Below are 23,447 nucleotides of genomic sequence, written 5' to 3' on the forward strand. Positions count from 1 at the left end.
AGTGAAGCCAACACAAACAAACATGGCGCATAGAACAGCAAGCTATAGCGACATTAGCTCGGATTCAGACTCGAATGTCAGCGGCTTAAGCGATTCAACAGATTACGCATGTATTGAAACGGATGGTTGTAGTGTGGAGGCAGGTAGCGAAAACGAAATTGAAGAAGAAACTGAAGCTATTGAGCCATATCGGTTTGAACCGTATGCAAGCGAAACCGACGAAAACGACACGACAGCCAGCGTCACGGGAGAAAGCGAGGACGAATTCGGCAATCGCCTTCCAACATACGATTGGTATGTGTTTGTTTGGCATTAAAGGAAACTAACAACTATGAACTAGGTTTACAGCATATGAAATACATTTGGCAACAACATGCACTTTGAGAGTGCAGACAGCCCAATTTTCATCAAGTAATATATTTTGTAGACATACCCTCATCTGCGCTCTTTTCCTGAAAGCTGATCTGTCCAGTTTTGGAGTTGATGTCAGCAGGCCAGGGAAGCTAGGGTCAATATTCTTCTCTTGATCATCTTCGATGGCATAAGGGACGGTGTGAGCCAAGACATCCAGGGGGTTTAGCTCGCTCGTCTGCGGGAACAAACTGCCGCCATTGCTTGCCGTGCTACCGAGGCCCTTTGTCCCTGAATTGCTCACGCACTCCGGCAGATTCAATGGGGGTCTGGCGGCAGATTTCTTTGACTTTATCGTTGGAAATGCATCTGCTTTGAGTGTCGCAGGATATCCACACATTCTTGCCATCTCTGTCGTAGCATAGCTTTCGTCGGTAAAGTGTGCGGAACAAACGTCCAATTTCTTGCCACTTTCGCATCTTTGGGCCACTGGTGCAACTTGAATCCGTCCCTGTTCGTGTTGTTACACCCTCCGACAACACACCGACGAGGCATGATGGAAAACAGTCGAAAAAACGGAAAATAACAGAGCTGATTTGACTCAGTGTTTGAGAAAATGGCGGATTGCTTCCCGATGTGACGTCACGTGACGTCATTGCTCCGAGAGCGAATATTAGAAAGGTGTTTAATTCGCCAAAATTCACCCATTTAGAGTTCGGAAATCGGTAAAAAAAAATATATGGTCTTTTTTCTGCAACATCAAGGTATATATTGACGCTTACATAGGTCTGGTGATAATGTTCCCCTTTAAGGTCGCAGGACATACTTAGAATGTTTGTTCCTAGAGCCAACATAAATCTTGGAAAAAAAGCTTTTAGATATGCTGCCACGTGGTCATGGAATACCTTACAGAAGAGTCTGAGGTTACCTACACTTTTGGGAAATTTCAGGCCATTTAAAGGGGAACATTATCACCAGACCTATGTAAGCGTCAATATATACCTTGATGTTGCAGAAAAAAGTCCATATATTTTTTTAACCGATTTCCGAACTCTAAATGGGTGAATTTTGGCGAATTAAACGCCTTTCTATTATTCGCTCTCGGATTGATGACGTCACAACGTGACGTCACATCGGGAAGCAATCCGCCATTTTCTCACTTTCGTCGGTGTGTTGTCGGAGGGTGTAACAACACGAACAGGGACGGATTCAAGTTGCACCAGTGGCCCAAAGTTGCGAAAGTGGCAAGAAATTGGACGAAATTTGTTCAAAATACGAGGCTGTGGGGAAAGCCGACGAAATGGTCAGTCGTTTGTTCCGCACACTTTACCGACGAAAGCTATGCTACGACAGAGATGGCATGAATGTGTGGATATCCTGCGACACTCAAAGCAGATGCTGACATCAACTCCAAAACTGGACGGATCAGCTTTCAGGAAAAGAGAGCGGATGAGGGTATGTCTACAGAATATATTAATTGATGAAAACTTTATTCATTACTCGCGGTTTTACGTAAATTATTATACATAAACTCTGTTTACCAATAATTTAGCTTAAAACCATTTATTTTTTTCAATAATTCGCGTACATTCGGGTAGTCTTGTGTAATGCAGTATTTTGTGTCTATTTAGGTATGGTTAACCTGAGTGCTGAAATCGTGGAAAAATATATGTTCTTAGCGTGCCTGAAATGGGCTGTCTGCACTCTCAAAGTGCATGTTGTTGCCAAATGTATTTCATATGCTGTAAACCTAGTTCATAGTTGTTAGTTTCCTTTAATGCCAAACAAACACATACCAATCGTTGGTTAGAAGGCGATCGCCGAATTCGTCCTCGCTTTCTCCCGTGTCGCTTTCGTCGGTTTCGCTTGCATACGGTTCAAACTGATATGGCTCAATAGCTTCAGTTTCTTCTTCAATTTCGTTTTCGCTACCTGCCTCCACACTACAACCATCCGTTTCAATACATGCGTAATCTGTTGAATCGCTTAAGCCGCTGAAATCCGAGTCTGAATCCGAGCTAATGTCGCTATACCTTTCTGTTCTATCCGCCATGTTTGTTTGTATTGGCATCACTATGTGACGTCACAGGAAAATGGACGGGTGTTTATAACGATGGTTAAAATCAGGCACTTTGAAGCTTTTTTTAGGGATATTGCGTGATGGGTAAAATTTTGAAAAAAACTTCCAAAAATATAATAAGCCACTGGGAACTAAATTTGTAATGGTTTTAACCCTTCTGAAATTGTGATAATGTTCCCCTTTAAAAGGAAACGAGAAACTGTTTCTATTGGGCATTGCACTTGTTTTTAAGTTGTTTTTACCGAAACATTTTTATGTCAATATATGCAAGTAATTCATTTTTAATTGTGTGTGACTTCTGCGGTTTTCTGTAGTTTTTATATGTATTTCTTTAACTTTTTTTTGCTGCCTTCTTGGCCAGGTCACTCTTGGTAAAGAGATGTTAATCTCAATGAGTTGTTTTACCTGGTTAAATAAAGGATATTGATTGATAAAGACAGGGGAAAACCACGCATACTCATAACGACGACAAGAAGGTCGAAACTTACCCGGTTATTTACAGTGAGCTGTGATCATTTCTCAGTCTTCTTACACAAGCAGCCAGGTCTTCAGTGGTGTCTCAATTATCTTAATTAGTGGTTTAACATAATGGGGAAAATGTAAAACAGTGAATCAAGGCTTTCGAGTGCTACTCACAGTTTGTTTACAAGGACAAAATCATTAAACGCAACCTTACCCGAGCAAAAACGAATGCTTTGTTTATGCAGGAATTTCTTGGTACCAATTTCCTAGACTCAGCCACACTCAAAGATATTGTAGGCCTCTGTTCTTTTCCAAGCTTGCATCTGTTGAGTCTTTTTTTTTTTTTGATAACGTATATGGATAGATTATATTGCATATTTAGATTTTTTGCTCGTATCCGCCTTTAGCGGCAAGATCTCGGCCCCTTGCATACTTACCGTATTTTCCGCACCATAAGGCGCCCTGGGTTATAAGCCGCGCCTTCAATGAACGGCATATTTCAAAACTTTGTCCACCTATAAGCCGCCCCGTGTTGTAAGCCGCATCTAACTGCGCTAAAGGAATGTCAAAAAAACAGTCAAATAGGTCAGTCAAACTTTAATAATATATTAAAACCAGCGTGATGTGGGCGCGCATGGAATCGTATATCAACATGGACTTAAACTTAAAGTTACCTTAACCACTCGCTCATCTTTTCTTCATCCATCCCTTCGAGTTAGCTTTTATGATGACGCCGGCTGGAAAGGTCTTTTTTGGCAAGGTCTTCCTTTTGAATATCACCATGGGTGGAAGTTTCTGGCCATGAGCATGGCAAGCTAGAACCACAGTGAAGGATGACTTCTCATTCCCTGTGGTGCGAATATTCACCGTACGTGCTCCCGTTGTATCCACAGTGCGGTTCACAGGAATATCAGTTGCTGTGAAATAGTAATCCGTGTGCGGATGGAGAGATTGCGTCTTTTCATGAACCGGATCCCTGTCGCTTAGTAGGAGCCATTTTGTGGTCTTTACAGATGTAAACACACAAAGGAAATGAAACGTACGGTAATATCCGCGCGCTTTTTCTGCTTCTACGCGGGCGGGTGGTTGCTTAGAGGAGAAGAAGAAGCGCTTCCTGTTCTGTGGGGGCGGGTGCTTACCTTGGCGGTTGCTTGCGTAGAAGAAGAAGCGCTTCCTGTTCTACCGGGAAAAAAGATGGCGGCTGTTTACCGTAGTTACGAGACCGAAACTTTATGAAAATGAATCTTAATATTAATCCATATATAAAGCGCACCGGGTTATAAGGCGCACTGTCAGCTTTTGAGAAAATTTGTGGTTTTTAGGTGCGCCTTATAGTGCGGAAAATACGGTAGTTTGCACAGTAGCCATGTTGGTTTGGTTGACCACTACTTTGTATGTTAGAAAAACTCCTGTGACTAAATAAAAAGCATTAGTATACTTTAGTGTAGTGCCGATACCAAAATATTTCGGTACTTTTCTAAATAAAGGGGACCACAAAAAAATGTAATTGGCTTTATTTCACAAAAAAATCTTAGGGTACATTAAACATATGTTTCTTATTGCAAGTTTGTCCTTAAATAAAATAGTGAACATACAAGACAACTTGTCTTTTAGTAGTAAGTAAACAAACAAAGACTCCTAATTAGTCTACTGACATATGCAGTAACATATTGTGTCATTTTCCATTCTATTATTTTGTCAAAATTATTAAGGACAAGTGGTAGAAAATGAATTATTAATCTACTTGTTCATTTACTGTTAATATCTGCTTATTTTCTGTTTCAACATGTTCTATCTACACTTCTGTTAAAATGTAATAATCATTTATTCTTCTGCTGTTTGGATACTTTACATTAGTTTTGGATGATACCACAAATGTGGGTATCGATCCGATACCAAGTAGTTAGAGGATCATACATTGGTCATATTCAAAGTCCTCATGTGTCCAGGGACGTATTTCCTGAGTTTATAAACATAAAATAGCTTTAAAAAAAAAACGATGTATAATATATAAAAAATAAATATCGATATAATCATAGTAGTATCGACTACAATAATTAGATACCTACTCAGTGGCCTAGTGGTTAGAGTGTCCGCCCTGAGATCGGTAGGTCGTGAGTTCAAACCCGGGCCGAGTCATACCAAAGACTATAAAAATGGGACCCATTACCTCCCTGCTTGGCACTCAGCATCAAGGGTTGGAATTGGGGGTTAAATCACCAAAAATTATTCCCGGGCGTGGCCACAGGGGTGAACAAGGGGTTGGGTCAAATCCAGAGGACACATTTCACCACATAATCATTGTTACTTTAATTTTGACTTAACGAGATACGCTTCAGTACTTGGTATCATCACAGTGGATGTTTGGTGTCGATCCACCAATGGCGTTTGTTTATATAGTAGCGTCCGGGAAGAGTTGGTGCTGCAGGGAATTCTGGGAATTTGTTCAGTGGTGTTTATGTTGTGTTGCGGTGCAAATATTCTCCCAAAATGTGTTTGTCATTGTTGTTTAGTGTGATTTAACTATATGACACGTGTTTATGACAGTGTTGGCGTTATTCATACGGCCACCCTTAGTGTGACATGTATGGCTGTTGATCAAGTATGACCTTCATTCAAACAAGTTGAAAAACTTATTCGGGTGTTACCATTTACTGGTCAATTGTACGGAATATGTACTGTACTGTGCAATCTACTAATAAAAGTCTCAATCAATCAATCAAAACCTCTTCCTGAGGGCGTTCTGCAAGACCCGACGGGTGGGGGACCGGTACTTTTTAGAGGCAGTATAGTAAATAGGTTATACTTGTACAGCGCTTTTCTACCTTCAAGGTACTCAAAGCGCTTTGACACTATTTCCACATTCACCCATTCACACACTGATGGTGGGAACTGCCATGCAAGGCCCTAACTACGACCCATCAGGAGCAAGGGTGAAGTGTCTTGCTCAAGGACACAACGGACGTGACTATCAAACAATCAATCAATCAATGTTTATTTATATAGCCCTAAATCACAAGTGTCTCAAAGGGCTGCACAAGCGACAACGACATCCGCGGTACAGAGACCACATAAGGGCAAGGAAAAACTCACAACCCCAATGGGACGTCGATGTGAATGACTATTAGAAACCTTGGAGAGGACCGCATTTGTGGGTGACCCCCACAAATGCTATGGACTATTACGTTAGTCCATAGTGGATCTAACATAATAGTGAGAGTCCAGTCCATAGTGGATCTAACATAATAGTGAAAGTCCAGTCCATAGTGGATCTAACATAATAGTGTGAGAGTCCAGTCCATAGAGGATCTAACATAATAGTTTGAGAGTCCAGTCCATAGTGGATCTAACATAATATTGTGTAAGTCCAGTCCATAGTGGATCTAACATAATAGTGTGAGAGTCCAGTCTATAGTGGATCTAGCATAATAGTGAGAGTCCAGTCCATAGTGGATCTAACATAATAGTGAGAGTCCAGTCTATATTGGATCTAACATAATATTGTGTAAGTCCAGTCCATAGTGGATCTAACATAATAGTGTGAGAGTCCAGTCTATAGTGGATCTAGCATAATAGTGAGAGTCCAGTCCATAGTGGATCTAACATAATAGTGAGAGTCCAGTCCATAGTGGATCTAACATAATAGTGTGAGAGTCCAGTCTATAGAGGATCTAGCATAATAGTGAGAGTCCAGTCCATAGTGGATCTAACATAATAGTGAGAGTCCAGTCCATAGTGGATCTAACATAATAGTGAGAGTCCAGTCCATAGTGGATCTAACATAATAGTGAGAGTCCAGTCCATAGTGGATCTAACATAATAGTGTGAGAGTCCAGTCCATAGAGGATCTAACATAATAGTTTGAGAGTCCAGTCCATAGTGGATCTAGCATAATAGTGAGAGTCCAGTCTATATTGGATCTAACATAATATTGTGTAAGTCCAGTCCATAGTGGATCTAACATAATAGTGTGAGAGTCCAGTCTATAGTGGATCTAGCATAATAGTGAGAGTCCAGTCCATAGTGGTTTTAACATAATAGTGAGAGTCCAGTCCATAGTGGATCTAACATAATAGTGTGAGAGTCCAGTCTATAGTGGATCTAGCATAATAGTGAGAGTCCAGTCCATAGTGGATCTAACATAATAGTGAGAGTCCAGTCCATAGTGGATCTAACTTAATATTGTGAGAGTCCAGTCCATAGTGGATCTAACATAATAATGTGAGAGTCCAGTCCATAGTGGATCTAACATAATAGTGAAAGTCCAGTCCATAGTGGATCTAACATAATAGTGAGAGTCCAGTCCATAGTGGATCTAACATAATAGTGTGAGAGTCCAGTCCATAGAGGATCTAACATAATAGTGTGAGAGTCCAGTCCATAGTGGATCTAGCATAATAGTGTGAGAGTCCAGTCCATAGTGGATCTAACATAATAGTGAGAGTGCAGTTCATAATGGGGCCAGCAGCAGACCATTTTGAGCGGAGACGGGTCAGCAGTGCAGAGATGCCCCCAACCGATGCACAGGCGAGCGGTCCACCCCGGGTCCCGACTCTGGACAGCCAGCACTTCATCCATGGCCACCAGACCTGTGTGCCCCCCTCCACAAGGGAGAGAGGGGCAGAGGAGAAAATAAAATAAACGGCAGATCAACTGGTCTAAAAAGGGGGTCTATTTAAAGGCTAGAGTATACAAGTGAGTTTTAAGATGGGACTTAAATATACTACTGAGGTAGCATCTCTAACTGTTCCCGGGAGGGCATTCCAGAGTACTGGAGCCCAAATAGGTTGGTAGAAGGTGGGGATTGAACCAGAAACCCTCAGGTTGCTGGCACGGCCGCTCTCCTAACCGCGCCACGCCGTCCCCAGTAGTACCGAATATGATTCATTAGTATTCCGGCATACCGTACAACCCTAGTATACTTTTAAATGAATAACTATCAATCAAAGGGGTGCATTCGCTCCTGTATTTTACACCATAGGAGTGTGTAAAGCTTGACTTTACGTTGAGATAAACATGACAAGATGACAACCATCTTTTGTCGCTAAAACGCTGAGCCAAAGAGGCCATCGCCCAGAGGACAATAAAACAAACGGACGGTGATCCGCCGGATCGGGCACAGGCCTCGGCGTGACTGATGGTTGCAACCCGAGTGTCCATCAATCATCATGTGACAAGGATGGAGGTCTCACCGGCGCTCACATTTCCATACCGCCAGGGAGGTTGTCTCCTGCTAATAGGAGGAGGGAGTGCCCCCGCCGGGCTCTAATTAGAGTACGTGTGGACGAATGATAGCTAATTTGACACGGCCCGGGCAAACAACAGTGACAGTGTCCTGCATGACAACAAGGCGGGTGCATTGATTTACATGATCAATCACCCACACCTCAGATCACACGCATGCAAATGGAGCATTTAGGAATGCTGTAAGGCTTTAGGTGTACCGGGGCGTTTCAGGGATGAATGTCATTTGAATAGATATTTGATTAAACGTAAAGCGATTACACGCGCGTCGGACAGGGCGAATCCATCACCACTTTTAGGCTAATGAGAGAGGCGTCAACCAGCAGAGGGTCCGGGGCGGTATAGTTCGGTTGGTAGAGTGGCCGTGCCAGGTTCGAACCCCACTTCCGCCATCCTAGTCACTGCCGTTGTGTCCTTTGGCAAGACACTTTACCCGCCTTCTCCCAGTGCCACCCACACTTGTTTAAATCATACTTGCCAACCTTGAGACCTCCGATTTCGGGAGATGGTGGGGGTGGGGGGTGGGTGGTCCCGGGGGGGCGTGGTTGGGGACGTGGCTAAGAGGGGAGGAGTATATTTACAGCTAGAATTCACCAAGTCAAGTATTTCATATATATATATATATATATATATATATATATATATATATATATATATATATATATGTATGTGTGGGAAAAAATCACAAGACTATTTCATCTCTACAGGCCTGTTTCATGAGGGGTTCCCTCAATCATCAGGAAATTTTGATGATTGAGGGAACCCCTCATGAAACAGGCCTGTAGAGATGAAATAGTCTTGTGATTTTTTTCCCCACACATACATATATTGCGCTCTACTACGGTATCGAGCACTATTTTTTGGATAACCTTATTAAGACATATATATATATATATATATATATTTATATATATATATATATATATATATATATATATATATATATATATATATATATATATATATAATATATATATAAGAAATACTTGACTTTCAGTGAATTCTAGCTATATATATATATTTATTTTATTATATATATATATATATATAAGAAATACTTGACTTTCAGTGAATTCTAGCTATATATATATATTTATTTTATTATATATATATATATAAATAAGAAAAATATTTGAATTTCAGTGTTCATTTATTTACGCATATACACACACACATAACACTCATCTACTCATTGTTGAGTTAAGGGTTGAATTGTCCATCCTTGTTCTATTCTCTGTCACTATTTTTCTAACCATGCTGAACACCCTCTCTGATGATGCATTCTGCTTCGTCTCCTTGTTGTGTGCGCAGTTGTGCACTGCACTCTCTAAAAGCCCTAGATCAGGGGTCGGCAACCCGCGGCTCTAGAGCCGCATGCGGCTCTTTAGCGCCGCCCTAGTGGCTCTCTGGAGCTTTTTCAAAAATGTATGACAAATGGAAAAAGATGAGGGGAAAAAAAATATTTTTTTTGTTTTAATATGGTTTCACAAACCTCCCTAATTGTTATAAAGCACACTGTTTATATTAAACATGCTTCACTGATTCGAGTAATTGGCGAGCGCCGTTTTGTCCTACTAATTTTGGCGGTCCTTGAACTCACCGTAGTGTATAACTTTCTCCGACTTTCTAGGTCTAGGACGTGTTTTATGCCACTTCTTTTTCGGTCTCATTTTGTCCACCAAACTTTTAATGTTGTGCGTGAACGCACAAAGGTGAGTTTTGTTGATGTTATTGACTTGTGTGGAGTGCTAATCAGACATGTTTGGTCAGTGCATGACTGCAAGCTAATCGATGCTAACATGCTATTTAGGCTAGCAATATCATGCATCATTATGCCTCATTTGTAGCTATATTTGAGCTCATTTAGTTTCCTTTATGTCCTCTTAATTCAATGTATATCTCATGACACACTATCTGTATGTAATATGGCTTTTAATTTTTTGCGGCTCCAGACAGATTTGATTTTGTATTTTTGGTCCAATATGGCTCTTTCAACATTTTGGGTTGCCGACCTTTGCCCTAGATGTTATTGTCACATATGCATGTACAGTAGATGGCAGTATTGTCCTGTTTAAGAGTGTCACAACATTGCTGTTTACGGCAGACGAACTGCTTTACGGACGTGAAAACAGGCTGTCGACACGTCACTCAGGTCCGCATGAATTTCGGGAGATTTTCGGGAGAAAATTTGTCGCGGGAGGTTTTCGGGAGAGGCGCTGAATTTCGGGAGTCTCCCGGAAAATCCGGGAGGGTTGGCAAGTATGGTTTAAATGTAACTTAGATATTGGGGTTCTGTCAGGTTCAAACACTGATGACATCTATTAATCAGACACGAAGCAAGGAGTCATGCAGAGACAGAGTTCAATTTAACTCATGAGGAGACACATGTTTTAGGCTGTATTCTAGTTACAGATCCAAACTACGTTCTATAAGTCCAGCCCGCGTGCCACCTCTATTTATTTGGAAGGTCCCTGGTTACATCACTGAAGATGTCATTGAGAGAAGGGGATAATCTCGACAACTCCAGCTAGACACAATATATCCATCCATCTTCTTCCGCTTATCCGAGGTCGGGTCGCGGGGGCAGCAGCCTAAGCAGGGAAGCCCAGACTTCCCTCTCCCCAGCCACTTCGTCCAGCTCTTCCTGTGGGACCCCGAGGTGTTCCCAGGCCAGCCGGAAGACATAGTCTTCCCAACGTGTCCTGGGTCTTCCCCGCGGCCTCCTACCGGTCGGACGTGCCCTAAACACCTCCCTAGGGAGGCGTTCGGGTGGCATCCTGACCAGATGCCCGAACCACCTCATCTGGCTCCTCTCGATGTGAAGGAGCAGCGGCTTTACTTTGAGCTCCTCCCGGATGGCAGAACTTCTCAACCTATCTCTAAGGGAGAGCCCCGCCACCCGGCAGAGGAAACTCATTTCGGCCGCTTGTACCCGTGATCTTGTCCTTTCGGTCATAACTCAAAGCTCATGACCATAGGTGAGGATGGGAACGTAGATCGACCGGTAAACTGAGCGCTTTGCCTTCCGGCTCAGCTCCTTCTTCACCACAACGGATCGATACAGCGTCCGCATTACTGAATACGCTGCACCGATCCGCCTGTCGATCTCACGATCCACTCTTCCCTCACTCGTGAACAAGACTCCGAGGTACTTGAACTCCTCCACTTGGGGCAAGATCTCCTCCCCAACCCAGAGATGGCACTCCACCCTTTTCCGGGCGAGAACCATGGACTCGGACTTGGAGGTGTTGATTCTCATCCCAGTCGCTTCACACTCGGCTGCGAACCGATCCAGTGAGAGCTGAAGATCCTGGCCAGATGAAGCCATCAGGACCTCATCATCTGCAAAAAGCAGAGACCTAATCCTGCAGCCACCAAACCGGATCCCTTAAACGCCTTGACTGCGCCTAGAAATTCTGTCCATAAAAGTTATGAACAGAATCGGTGACAAAGGGCAGCCTTGGCGGAGTCCAACCCTCACTGGAAACGTGTCCGACTTACTACTGGCAATGCGGACAATATATGATTATAGAATAAATGAAAATTAGTTGTTGTGGTGGATGGTCCGAAGCTCACACAGCAATAAAAGTGAATTTTGTACAAAATGTTTATTTACCCATAATCAAAAAGTACAACGTTGGATTGAATTTCCCACGCAAACAGACAACGTCCTCCGGAGGAGTTGGATGAGACGAGAAATCATGCGAATCATCCATAGCCTTTGTCACTTGGCCATTTGATCTGTTTCCCTCATGTGTCAAGGTCCAGTTGTTTGGGACCTGTTTGTTCTGCAACATCCTTAGTCATAATAAACAATCAAAACATTTTGTAGAATGGTCAGACCGACCATATATTCAACTTTCACCCACATACTGTATGATCCTTCAATGGTTCAGAATAGGAAAGAAGGAAACAAGCAGACATTCTTGACAGACACAAAATTTGGTTCAAAGGTCAGAAATTCCACTACATACCCCCCTTCCAGGGTTGTGGAACCCTGGACCATACCGATTTCTGACGTAGGCCACTTAATTAAAAATCTCTACCACAGATGTTTTTATGCGAGGCAAAATTCCTCTATGACCCTTCTACCAAGCGATCGCTGTTACCAGCCTGCAGTAAAACCATATCACAGAACACAATTAGAACACAATATATGATTATAGAATAAATGAAAATTAGTTGATGTGGTGGATGGTCCGAAGCTCAAACAGCAATAAAAGTGAATTTAGTACAAAATGTTTATTTACCCATAATCAAAAAGTACAACGTTGGATTGAATTTCCCACGCAAACAGACAACGTCCTCCGGAGGAGTTGGATGAGACGAGAAATCATGCGAATCATCCATAGCCTTTGTCACTTGGCCATTTGATCTGTTTCCCTCATGTGTCAAGGTCCAGTTGTTTGGGACCTGTTTGTTCTGCAACATCCTTAGTCATAATAAACAATCAAAACATTTTGTAGAATGGTCAGACCGACCATATATTCAACTTGTTCACGGACATAGGGAGAAGTACAGAGCGCCAATAAACCTTAAAGGCACTGCCTTTGCGTGCCGGCCCAATCACATAATATCTACGGCTTTTCACACACACAAGTGAATGCAAGCATACTTGGTCAACAGCCATACAGGTCACACTGAGGGTGGCCGTATAAACAACTTTAACACTGTTACAAATATGCGCCACACTGTGAACCCACACCAAACAAGAATGACAAACACATTTCGGGAGAACATCCGCACCGTAACACAACATAAACACAACAGAACAAATACCCAGAACCCCTTGCAGCACTAACTCTTCCGGGACGCTACAATATACACCCCATGCTACCTTCCTAACCTCGCCCCCCCCGCCCCCCAACCCCGCCCACCTAAACCTCCTCATGCTCTCTCAGGGAGAGCATGTCCCAAATTGCACTTTGTGACTACAATAATAAATATGGCAGTGCCATGTTGGCATTTTTTTCCATAACTTGCGTTGATTTATTTTGGACAACCTTGTTACATTGTTTAATGCATTCAGCGGGGCAGCACAAGAAAATTAGGCATACTAATGTGTTAATTCCACGACTGTATATATCGGTATCGGTTGATATCGGAATCGGTAATTAAGAGTTGGACAATATCGGAATATTGGATATCGGCAAAAAAGCCATTATCGGACATCTCTAATTGGCACTTTATCATAATTCACCAATGCATCCCAGGTGGTATGGTTCTGAATTTGACCAAGATGTTTTGTGAAAAAAAGCATCTCCGAACTTTGAAATTTGATCGCCTGAGAACGGCCAATTTTACGCCGTAAATATCTTAAACCATAATATATGATTTTGTGCTAAACGCTAATTGAAACAGGTGTATGTCTTTTTCTCCTGACGAAGGATCCTAACTGGCCTTCTGATGGGCTTGTTTCTATGGTAGCAAGCAGGACATCATTGTTTGTATTTGGCATGTTCATTATGTCATGCTGGTTATCATATTATACTAGTAATCAATATATCTTGTGGGGGGTTTCATTTTCTTGAAAAAAAATTTCACGACGTGAAGTCACAACAAAGCAACAATGTTGGATTTACTGCAGGCTGCACAGAAAGACAGCAAAGATATTATGCTTTTTTAACGTTTTTAAATTGTTTTTATTTTTAGTCCCTACCCTATTAGAGCGTGTGTTCTTAAGGTGTACACTTAGACATGATGGCTGGTCTTTGCGGGTCCACTTCAACTGCTCAATATAATTGCTGCGCTCCGAATTGTGCTTTAAATTGCCCTCAGCTTTAAATCCAAACACCACACTTCAAAATGACTCAGCACGGCAAGCCAAATTTGGACTTGGACACTTGCATGCTGTACACACTTGCATGAAAACAACTGCTGGTTTTTCCTCCGTAAAGCCTTGCAAGAAGTGGCACAGACCTGCAAGAGTCACAAAAAATGCCCTAACGCATGTCGTAGTGACCACCTTATAATGAATTTTATGTGCACTGCTTGGTCTGCCATGTTTGAGTAGTTGTGTCACCGCCTGCATGTATTGACTGCCTATCAGGAAGAGGTGGTGACAAACCCCAAGATGCAGAGATGGCAGGCTTGGTGCAGGAAAACATGGTTTTAATGTCCAAAAAATGCAGCTAAAACACGAACCAGGAGGCAGGAAACAGCAAACAGGAACAGGAATCAGGAACCAGGGAATAGCTCACAGCATACAAGAAACAGGGAGAACTGGAGACAGCAAGCAGTCCACAGCATACAATACTCCAGCACTGACTGGAGGGCAAGGCAGGTATAAATAGCAGCCAACTGATTGACACCAGGTGTGGCCAAGTGCCAATCAGCCACAGCTGAGGGGAAACTGCGCTAAGGGAGGCGCTGACAAGAAATAAAACACAGAGGGAAAACTAAAACATAACCAAACTGTCAGTGACAAGCCTGACAGTAGCCCCCCTTCCGATAACGGATACCGTTCTAGAAAAACCAAAAGAGTCGAAAGTCACGGGAGGGCGGAGGGAGGACGAGGCGGTGGGGCACCAGGCCAAGTGTTCCCGCAACCAGCGGGGAAGAGTCAGGTGGCGACGGCGAGTTGAACGCCACCACAATTGGCGAGGCGGTCGTCCATGGAATGGACGACGAGAGGGCCGCATGCCGGCGCCTGATGGCTGACCGTGCGTCAGGCCAGCTGGAGGTCGTGGAGGCGACGATGCTGGAGACGCCGGCGAAGCCGTGGAACGGCACGCTGGCGACGAGGAAGACGATGTCGTCGGCGGAGTCAGCAACGCGGAAGACGATGTCGCCGGCGTGGGCAGAGTCAGAGGAGCAGGTGGCTTGTCTGCTGGTGTAGGTGGAGTCAGAGGAGCAGGCGGCTTGTCTGCCGGCATGGGAGGGCTCACCAGGGTTGGTGGCGTCCACAGGCCCTCCGGGGTGGATGGCGGCGTCTATAGTCCCACCGGGGTGGATGGCGGCGACTGCGGCAGATCCACTGGAGTTAGAAGTAGCTGTGCCTCCCCAGCTACACAGCTACTCATTGCTCCCCCCTCTAGGGACGGATCCAAGACGTCCCCAAAGAGGGCCACAGACGACGGGTATGGGTGGGAGGGAGCTTGAAAGGAGGCAAAACATCTCCTCTATTCGGCCATCAGTGCCAGCATTCCGTCAAGCCTCTCTGCCATAGAAATCTCTGCGGGGTTCGTATTTGGCTGGAGTATTCTGTCAGGAAGAGGTCATGACAAACCCCAAGATGCAGAGATGGCAGGCTTGGTGCAGGAAAACATGGTTTTAATGTCCAACAAATGCAGGTAAAACACAAACCAGGAGGCAGGAAACAGCAAACAGGAACAGGAATCAGGAACCAGGGACTAGCTCACAGCATACAAGAAACAGGGAGAACTGGAGACAGCAAACAATACTCCAGCCCTGACTGGAGGGCAAGGCAGGTATAAATAGCAACCGACTGATTGACACCAGGTGTGGCCAGGTGCCATTCAGCCGCAGCTGAGGGGAAACAGCGCTAAGGGAGACAAGCAGGAAACTGAACAAAAATAAAAGCGCTGACAGGAAATAAAACACAAACAGAGTGAAAACTAAAACATAACCAAACTATCAGTGACAAGCCTGACACTGCCAATTTTTTTACATTTCCCTGGAAAGACTTTAAACCTGGGCTGGAATACACAAGTATGAAATAACTATAGTTGCATATTACTTACACATACAAAGTATCCAAGGCAGAAGCGTATTCGAAAGTATCCAGTAACAAACCGGTCAACTTACTGCATCATGAGCTCAACTTCATGAATTATTGTGGCCAATAGGTGTCACCACTCCACTTCAACTTGAAGAACGCATTCCAGAGGGTTAATGATAAATAGTTTAGTGTTTTTCATAACTGCCATTGTTTTTTGTTTGACTAATTTCACTTGATAAAACCTTTTTAACATTCCACACTACAAAATAACAAAAGTATGTATGATTCCTGCTGATATAGAATAAGATCAATATTTGTATCGGTATTAGTTACACAATTTTCTACCATAAAATGGTCAGAGTACGATGTCTATATGTTTGCTTTAGTTTTGATATACCCTGAATGTGTTATTGTATGCCACACTCCACTCTTCATCAACGGCACAGCAGTGGAAATCGTAAGCAGCACCAAGTTCCTGGGGGTGCAGATAACTGACAATATGACCTGTCGTGAGATCGACAGGCGGATCGGTGCGGCGTCTTCAGTAATGCGGCCGCTGTATCGATCCGTTGTGGTGAAGAAGGAGCTGAGCCGGAAGGCAAAGCTCTCAATTTACCGGTCGATCTACGTTCCCATCCTCACCTATGGTCATGAGCTTTGGGTTATGACCGAAAGGACAAGATCACGGGTACAAGCGGCCAAAATGAGTTTCCTCCGCCGGGTAGCGGGGCTCTCCCTTAGAGATAAGGTGAGAAGCTCTGTCATCCGGGAGGAGCTCAAAGTAAAGCCGCTGCTCCTCCACATCGAGAGGAGCTAGATGAGGTGGTTCGGGCATCTGGTCAGGATGCCACCCGAGCGCCTCCCTAGAGAGGTGTTTAGGGCACGTCCGACTGGTAGGAGGCCACGAGGAAGACCCAGGACACGTTGGGAAGACTATGTCTCCCGGCTGGCCTGGGAACGCCTCGGGATCCCCCGGGAGGAGCTGGACGAAGTGGCTGGGGAGAGGGAAGTCTGGGCTTCCCTGCTTAGGCTGCTGGCCCCGCGACCCGACCTCGGATAAGCGGAAGAAGATGGATGGATGGATGGATGACCTGGGTCCCTACACACCTTGTAAAAAGAGCTCAGCACTTTTTCCGTCGGATGAAAAGAGCACAGCTCCCTGCCCCAGTTCTCAGCATATTCTACAGAGGCACTATAGAGAGCCTACTGACCAACTGCATCCCTGTCTGGACTAGAGTCTGCAGTGCCTCAGACTGGAAGTCTCTCCAGAGAGTGGTGAGGACGGCGGAAAAAGATCATCAGGACTCCTCTTCCTCCTATCCAGGAGATCGCAAAAAGCCACTGCCTGACCAGAGCTCAGAAAATCTGCAGAGACTCCTCCCGCCCCCACCAAGGACTGTTTTTACTGCTGGACTCTAGAAAGAGGTTCCGCAGCCTCCGTAGCAGAACTTCCAGGTTCTGTAACAGCTTCTTCCCTCAGGCCGTAAGACTCTTGAATGCATCATAATAATCCCCTCAATTCCACCCCAAAAATGGATTAACTTGCTGGAATATAAAGACAATATAACATACATCCATAAACCTGGATGCATATGCAAAAGTGCAATATATTTATCTGTACAGTAATCTATTTATTTATATCTGCACCTTATTGCTCTTATCTGTACTGTAAAGTTCAAATTTGAATGATATTAAAAGGAAGTCTAAGTATGTATAAGGGGTGTGTTGTTTCTAGTTTTTCTTGTTGCATTGACAGATATCCTCCGTTTTTTTCCTATTCCTGCTGCAATGACGCATATCCAAAGTGTCCTACGCGGCATAAACAAAACCTGCAATGGTATCACTTTAAGTATTTAGTGTAACACAATGCAGGCCATAAAAAAATACAATATTAAACCCCACGTTTTGCTAAGAGTCTCATTACCTTCTTTTACGCGGCGTCGGTCTGACATTTTAATGTTCATCACCACATGCATTATGGATGAGGAGCGGTAACATAAATAGCGCGTGTTTGACAGGCATTCAAACATTTATTTTTCTCTCTTTCCTTCATCAGTGACTCTAAGTCTCTGGGAAGACTCTGGAAAGAGATGATTTACTTTAATGTTTCTAATGCTACTTAGCCTTCAACATCTTCTGTCATTTTTGCATTGACATGGAAGCTCGGCTCGTATGAACATTATTTACATGCCACTGCGTGCTAATTGCTGTGCATGTTTTGGTTTTTCTTTAAAGCAAATGATGGCGTACTGTATCTTCTTTACACAGCTGATCTCATTACACAATTATTGTTTCATATCCACACATTGAAAAGGCTGTCACATTCATTTCAGCTTCCACATTAAAATCAGTTTTGAATAATGACAAATAAGGAAGCAACACCAGACTAAAAATGTGTACAAACAAAGGTGGCAATAAATACTGATAAAGTTGAGGAATGCTCATCAAACACTTATTTGGAACATCCCACAGGTGTGCAGGCTAATTGGGAACAGGTGGGTGCCATGATTGGGTATAAAAATAGATTCCATGAAATGCTCAGTCATTCACAAACAAGGATGGGGCGAGGGTCACCCCTTTGTCAACAAATCCGTGAGCAAATTGTTGAACAGTTTAAGAAAAACCTTTCTCAACCAGCTATTGCAAGGAATTTAGGGGTTTCACCATCTACGGTCCGTAATATCATCAAAGGGTTCAGAGAATCTGGAGAAATCACTGCACGTAAGCAGTTAAGCCCGTGACCGTTGATCCCTCAGGCTGTACTGCATCAACAAGCGACATCAGTGTGTAAAGGATATCACCACATGGGCTCAGGAACACTTAAGAAACCCACTGTCAGTAACTACAGTTGGTCGCTACATCTGTAAGTGCAAGTTAAAACTCTCTTATGCAAGGCGAAAACCGTTTATCAACAACACCCAGAAACGCTGTTGGCTTCGCTGAGCCTGAGCTCATCTAAGATGGACTGATACAAAGTGGAAAAGTGTTCTGTGGTCTGACGAGTCCATATTTCAAATTGTTTTTGGAAACTGTGGACGTCGTGTCCTCCGGACCAAAGAGGAAAAGAACCATCCGGATTGTTATAGGCGCAAAGTTGAAAAGCCAGCATGTGTGATGGTATGGGGGTGTATTAGTGCCCAAGACATGGGTAACTTACACATCTGTGAAGGCGCCATTAATGCTGAAAGGTACATACAGGTTTTGGAGCAACATATGTTGCCATCCAAGCAACGTTACCATGGACACCCCTGCTTATTTCAGCAAGACAATGCCAAGCCACGTGTTACATCAACGTGGCTTCATAGTAAAAGAGTGCGGGTACTAGACTGGCCTGCCTGTAGTCCAGACCTGTCTCCCATTGAAAATGTGTGGCGCATTATGAAGCCTAAAATAGCACAACGGAGACCCCCGGACTGTTGAACAACTTAAGCTGTACATCAAGCAAGAATGAGAAGGAATTCCACCTGAGAAGCTTAAAATATTTGTCTCCTCAGTTCCCAAACGTTTACTGAGTGTTGTTAAAAGGAAAGGCCATGTAACACAGTGGTGAACATGCCCTTTCCCAACTACTTTGGCACGTGTTGCAACCATGAAATTCTAAGTTAATTATTATTTGCAAAAAAAAAATAAAGTTTATGAGTTTGAACATCAAATATGTTGTCTTTGTAGCATATTCAACTGAATATGGGTTGAAAAGGATTTGCAAATCATTGTATTCCGTTTATATTTACATCTAACACAATTTCCCAACTCATATGGAAACGAGGTTTGTATACACAACATGTCCTCCAGATGTTATGGTAATGGTTTAGTTCGTCTTAGTTAGTCGTCTAGTTAGTCCTGTCTTGGTTGGGGCCTGCTGGGTCTAGTCCCCGTGTCTATCGTGGCGCAGAAAATTATTCTGAGGTGCTGCAAGTCGGCCAGCTGTTGGGGTAGTGACTTTGTGTGTCAGCGTGTCTGTGATCTCCCTTTTTACATTTTTTTTTATTTTTCCCTCCTCAGGGGGAGGATCCGCCCGGGCAATTGCTGGATGTTCCATCTCCATCGCCGGGGTACCTGCAGGTGGGGTGGGAGGTCCTGTGGCGTCCGACTTAACAAAAGTTAAGAATACTACCGTAATTTCCGGGACTATAAGGCATATTTTAAAATCATTTTTTTCCCTCAAAATAACCCGGTGTGCCTAATGTACGGAATGATTCTGGTTTTGCTTACCGACGACCTCAAAGCTATTTTATTTGGTACATGGTGTTATGATAAGTGTGACCAGTAGATGGCAGTCAAACATAAGAGATATGTGTAGACTGCACTATGACTCAAGTAAACAACACCAACATTGTATATGTTCCATTGAAAATATAGAACATTACACACGGCACTCAAAAATCCATCAAAATGTTTTAGTACGACTTTGGTAAGCTATGAAGCCACACCACTTGATGGATTGTACTGTGCTTCGACATACAAGTATTATTATGGTGTGTGTATAAGGTAAGACATATCTGGCGTTTTGTTTTGCAATATTATGCAAAAGTAACTTTTCTTACCTTCTGGTACCCGCTGATCTGTATTTGGGATCTGCATAAATCCTGAAGAATTGCGTGCTTCCGCCTTTGTAGTCCGATAAGCTTCTTCTTTTTCTCTATCTTCTTGTTATGGTACATTCATACTCCGCTGTTGCCATTTCTAATATAAAGTAGTGTAAAGTTCTTACTTATATATGTCAGTAAACTCGCCATGAAAGCACTAAAACATACCGGTATAGTGAGGTTACATTATTCACCCAAGGTTGTCATAGAGATTATGGAAGATATTGTTCAAAAACAACTCTACTGTTTTGAACTAAAACAACCTAAATGTTTATCACAAGGCAACTGGACTCTTTCTGTGTTGTTTGTTGAAGACCTCTCACCTTTAATCCAAAAGGTCTATACATTTTATTATTATTAATATTACTAGTTTTATTACAGTATCTTAATTCATGGGTTTGGTGGGTGTGTACCCCAGTGGGTGGTCCAAATAGTGTTGTTTTTGTTCTGGTCTGCATGGCTTGTGACTAACCATCCAACATACTGACGGAGATATATTTATATACATATTTACTTCTTTAAGAGTTATTTCTTTCTATAGTCATATTTGAAATAGCTAGTGTTTTCAATTTGTACTCTTTCTATTTTTTCTCCATCTCGTGTCCGATGGTACACTGTGAGTTACCTTGAGCTTGGGAATGGGAGAAGTAGACGTACTCCTTTTCTTTAACTCATCCTGTCTCATGGTAAGTAGAACAATGGACTTGTGTATTCGCTCTGAAGGGTGGGGGCTATTGGCATATTGAAGAAGAGAGCGCTTCCATAACTGTTTTAGATCAACTTGGGTTGGTCTCTCCAAAGCTTTGGAAATAAATTGCAAAATACCAATTCTGTAGGGGTCTTCACTTATACTCAGCATATATGTCATTACAAAGAACTTGGGACTGACCAGTTACTTCAATTCCCTTGGAGGAACATCTGGTCCAACGCAACAATACCAACAGGTAAGTCGCCTGACTGATGGCAGAACCACTCTTTAGTAGGGATGTATATCGTTAAAATGTTATTGGTACGATACCCTTATAGATATTACTTATCGATACCGGTATTTATCGATATTCTTATCGGTATGTGGAGGGGGGCGTGGCCTGCGGGCCTGCCGCGGAACGGGGTGTGCCAGGACCGGCCTCGAAGACAGCGACAGGTGCGTAGACCCTTGTTATCTAATCACCTGTCGCCTTTATTAGCAGCAGCCGGTAGTGATGGGTCCGGCAACACCGATGCATCGGCGCATGCGTCGAGCTCATAGAGCAAAACCCTGTGTCGGTGCGCGTACCGCTTTTAGAAAGTCACGTGACCAATCATGAGCTGTTTTGGTCACGTGACCGATACGCGAACTGTGTCGCACTGACGCCTCCTCTGTGCCCTGTGAGCGGGTCTTTTCTACAGCCGGAGAAATAATAACTAAGAAAAATCGTCTAAAATGTAATACGTCGGAAAAACTTTTTTTTTTTTTTTTTTTTTATAAAAATGTGTAAAAAAATAAAATAAAAACAATTCCCAGTCCACAATCATCCACAACACGTTCTCTTAGATTTCCATGTTATGATACATGTTCACATTATTTATTGACTGTATCTAAAAAAGATAAAAATATGTTTTTATTTAAATGAAGATATGAAATAATACTAAATGAAATACAATGACTTGGTTTATATTATTGTATATACTAGGGCAGGGGTCACCAACGCGATGCCCGCGGTCAGCAGGTAGCCCGTAAGGACCAGATCAGTCGCCCGCTAGCCTGTTCTAAAAATAGCTCAAAGAGCAGCACTTACCAGTGAGCCGCCTCTATTTTTTAAATTGTATTTATTTACTAGCAAGCTGGTCTCGCTTTGCTCGACATTTTTAATTCTAAAAGAGACAAAACTCAAATAGAATATGAAAATCCAAGAAAATATTTTAAAGACTTGGTCTTCACTTGGAATAAGCGGTAGAAAAAGGATGGATGGATGGGTCTTCACTTGTTTAAATAAATTCATTTATTTTTTACTTTGCTTCTTATTACTTTTAGAAATACAATTTTAGAGAAAAAATACAACCTTAAAAATGATTTTAGGATTTTTAAACAAATATACCTTTTTACCTTTTAAATTTCTTCCTCTTCTTTCCTGACAATTTAAATCAATGTTCAAGTACATTTATTTTATTTTTATTGTAAAGAATAATAAATATTTTAGCTTCTGGTTTTTCGATGAAGAATATTTGTGAAATATTTCTTCAAACTTACTATGATTAAAATTCAAAAAAAATTATTCTGGCAAATCTAGAAAATCTGTAGAATCAAATTTAAATCTTATTTCAAAGTATTTTGATTTTCTTTTAAAATTTTTGTTCTGGAAAATCTAGAAGAAATACTGATTTGTCTTTGTTAGAAATATAGCTTGGTCCAATTTGTTAAATATTCTAACAAAGTACAGATTGGATTTTAACCAATTTAAAACATATCATCAAAATTCTAAAATGTATCTTAATCAGGAAAAATTACTAATGATGTTCCATAAATTCTTTTTTTTATTTTTTCAAAAAGATTCAAATTAGCTAGTTTTTCTCTTCTTTTTGTCGGTTGAATTTTGAATTCTAAAGAGATAAACTATGTTTCAAAATTTTATTTTAATTTTTTTCGTGTTTTCTCCTCTTTTAAACCGTTCAATTAAGTGTTTTTTTTCATCATTTATTCTCTACAAAAAACCTTCCGTAAAAGGAAAAAAAAAATGTACGACGGAATGACAGATAGAAATACCCATTTTTTTATATACATAAATGTATTTATTTAGCTATTCTTGTTTAAATCACACTTACGTGTAACTTACAAATGACAATATATTTATTTATTTAAGTGTGTATCAAACTGGTAGCCCTTCGCATTAATCAGTACCCAAGAAGTAGTTTTTGGTTTCAAAAAGGTTGGTGACCCCTGTACTAGGGCATAAAATCAGTGTCAGTTGAGTCGGTCCATAGGTTGCCTGTAGGGATTTTTAATGTCCAGCAGATGTCAGTATTTAGTGACACAGTATCGACACAGTATCAATACAGTTTTGCA

Source organism: Nerophis lumbriciformis, linkage group LG19 (genome assembly GCF_033978685.3).
Source record: "Nerophis lumbriciformis linkage group LG19, RoL_Nlum_v2.1, whole genome shotgun sequence".
Taxonomy (NCBI): Eukaryota; Metazoa; Chordata; class Actinopteri; order Syngnathiformes; family Syngnathidae; genus Nerophis; species Nerophis lumbriciformis.